Source organism: Vespula pensylvanica, chromosome 5 (assembly GCF_014466175.1).
Source record: "Vespula pensylvanica isolate Volc-1 chromosome 5, ASM1446617v1, whole genome shotgun sequence".
Lineage (NCBI taxonomy): Eukaryota > Metazoa > Arthropoda > Insecta > Hymenoptera > Vespidae > Vespula > Vespula pensylvanica.
The window spans coordinates 6,023,510-6,027,012 of NC_057689.1; positions in this window are offsets into that span (position 1 = coordinate 6,023,510).

Below are 3,503 nucleotides of genomic sequence, written 5' to 3' on the forward strand. Positions count from 1 at the left end.
CGTAGTAATTCATATACAGCTGTTCGTAGTAACACGTAGTATCGTAGTAAGCGTAGAGTAAATTCTTGGAATTTATATAGGTCAGTCAGTGATGGGCCAGTATGAATGAAATTATATAGGTCAGTAGGGCAAAGTAAACGTCTATCATTTATACGGGAATATCTCAGGAACTAAAAGTCGTAGAAACTTGAAACAAATACCATTTTAAAGGGCAGAATTTTGTCTATTTTTTAATATATTGTTAATAAATAATTAAGAATTTGTTATAAACAATTTTTATAAACAAAATCTTAGAAACTACATTTTCCTTATTTTTCCAAAAACAAACTTCAGATTGTGATTGATTTATAAAATTATGTAAATTTATCAATAATTAGTAAACAAATTACTTTTTTTATCAAAAAAACATTTTTTTTTAACATTATTAGTAATCACATCTTCCATTTACATGAGGATATTTCCGGAACTAAAAATCGTAGAGACTTGAATCGAATATCATTTTAAAGAGCTAAATTTTGTCTATTTTTTCTGTATATTGTTATTAATTAATTAACAAATTGTTATAAATAATTTTTATAAATAAAATCTTATGTACTAATTATATTGAATTTATGTAAATTCATCTTAATTTGTCAAAAATATTCAGATTGCGATTGATTTATGAAATTACATAAATTAGTAAAAAATAAATAAACAAATGATTTTTTCATTGAAAAAACAATTTTTTTCTACATTATTAATTGTCGTGTTTTCCATTTACATAGGAATATTTCTAGAATTAAAAGTCGTAGACATCTGAAATAAATATATACAGTAAATATTGAATATGCGTATCAGCACTCTCTTTCAACTATTATTTACTTACTACTATTTTTATTAAATTTTAATCCTATCAGCATGGTTTCTTAGCAATATTTAAATTAAAATATCTGCTTAAAAAAACTAATAATTTTTTTCGATATTTATGGTTTAATACTTTTTTATAAAGAATATCAAACTGCGTCATAAAAGGCAATCAAAAATATAATCTTGTTTAAAGAAACATTTATGTCTTCTACGCGTCCATCTACAAAAAATTTATTGCTGTTATATTACGACTGTCCTTGTATCGTGTACGATACTTTATAAACAAAGTTTTCTCCATATCTCAAAACAGAACGGACATATTTTAGGTAATCAAAGTTATTGTCATATTCTGGATGTGTATATATATACATATACATATACGTGCGTATAGACATATACATTTTCACTTCCATCACAAATTTATTGTCCGTAGAAGCGTCGCTCGTAAAAGGACCAAGTGGATTCTTCATAAACGTAGAAAAGAGGTTAGAAGGAGAAAAGGAGCAAGAGTTCTTTTAAGTTCCTTTCCATTTTGAAATCTTTCCATTTCTATCACTCGTGCATGTAGCTTACGTCAAAAGGCGAAAGCCTGAAATTTTTAAAAAACGTTTGAACGAATTCGTACATTGAGACCGATCGAAAAGAAAAAAAAAAAAAGAATTGGAAAATACGATAGGAGAAAAGAGAAAAGTCCTCTAGAAAGGGTCAGCAGAAGGAGTTTGTTCTTCTCTCTTCGTTCATAGATGGAACGAGATGTCGGCATACCCGACGAAAGTTTTGATCGAATCGATCAAAGCCGAAAGTTTGATCAGCTAGCGATCGAGAGTGCGGGTCAGCGAAACGCTTTCTCGTAGTTTGGGTTCTTGACTTTACAGTGATTCTGGGTATCGCATTATCGGCATTCGATGATTTAAAGGATCCATTTATTACATCGGCGAATGTCTCAGAAATTGAAACGTCGAGCCATGGAAGCTGCTCGATCTTTCCGTTTTATTAAAACGATAGGAAACAGACGTAAGTAGGGTAACCCGAAAACGTCATGACAGGAACGATAGAGCGATTTCAAATACATTCTTTACTTGGTTGCCGACGATGCAAGAGATTCTCGCCTTTCATAAAATTTCTATATATCGATGTAAATTCTATGTTGGATATCGGTGTATATTTATATATATATATATATGTATGTGCCGTATAGATTTCACTTTGAAATAATGAATTTGTATTCTTATCCGTGCTCGTAATAATTCAAGACTCTTTCGATTTACCCAGTCTGATCGAAGGATTCAACAAAATTAAAAATAGAGAGGAAACGGAAACGTTCTCTCATTGTTGTTCTGAGAAGGTCATTGTTCTATATCGGTTGAATCCATCGTATCGATAAAAAAAAACAATAAAAAGAAACGCAAAATTTCTTTTCTGGGCTTATTTGCACAGTCCTACGAAATCTTCTCCCGTTTGGAAAACGTAACGTTCGACGTCCCATGGGGAAAAGATGAACGTACCAAATTTTCTTTACCCTTTCTCGAGATTTTCTTTTTATTGGCGACGCTGATAAGCGCTTGCAAAGCATGGACGGGACAGCAAATCGAAATTCTTACGCTCGTTTGTCCGAGTTTACAGATGGCGGTGCATAGTAGAAACGACTATGTTTACACGACAGCCTTAGTACGCACAAGTCACACGGAGTCCCACTTACATGGAACGTAGCCAGAAAGATTTGCACCACGTAAGGTAAGCGATAAGTGCACCGTAGCTATCCCCTCTACCCTTGTTCCCACTTACGATAGCATCTCAAATAACTCGATTTCCGTGAGAAAACATTGAAGGACGACGACGACGACGACAACGAAGGCGACGACGACGAAGACGACGACAACGACGACAACTTTCCCTTCTTTCACACCTTTCCTCCGTCATACCGTTAGAAAAGTGTAGAGGAAACGGAAAACGAGAAAGCAAAAGGAAAGAAAAATCAATGTTGAAATCCAACTTAACGGCTTCTCTTCGAGAATAATTATTTTCTTGTGTTTTCTATGTAAAATCCTTTTATCGTTATTATCGTATAACAACACGAATTCGCTTTTTCTAGTTTTATCTCACGTTTCTCCTTAATCAATTTTTTAATTATTTTTAGTCTTCTTTACGTGGCATGCACGCAGACGTTTATTGTTGTTTACGTTAATATGTTCAGAAGAATTTAACAGCAAGCCTCAAATACATATCGTTTATTATCACTCACACATTTTTTATTTCTTTTCTTTTATTCGTCACACTAATTGCACTTGGTGATCATTAATTTGGAAGATTATTAACAACATCAAAAAATGTCGGTAGATCTTTTGCTCGAACCGATTTCGAATAGTTTCAATTATTATTATTCTCCTTGGAAATAAGCGAACGGAATACAAAGCTTGTTATCATTTGGGATATTTTGATCTGATCTTTCGACAAATGGAAGTTATATCATCGAGAACAAGATTGTCTCTCGTTTGTCAGATCCTAATCACGTTTAGTTCGGTGAACTCTAATCTCGTTATCTTCCTAGGATCTTTCCACGAAATAAGAACGATACGAAAATCGACTACGTCGGTTCTTTTACGAGGAGGAGTGTGTATTCGTTCACGCATCGATATCGTGAACGTTTTCTTGTGTGT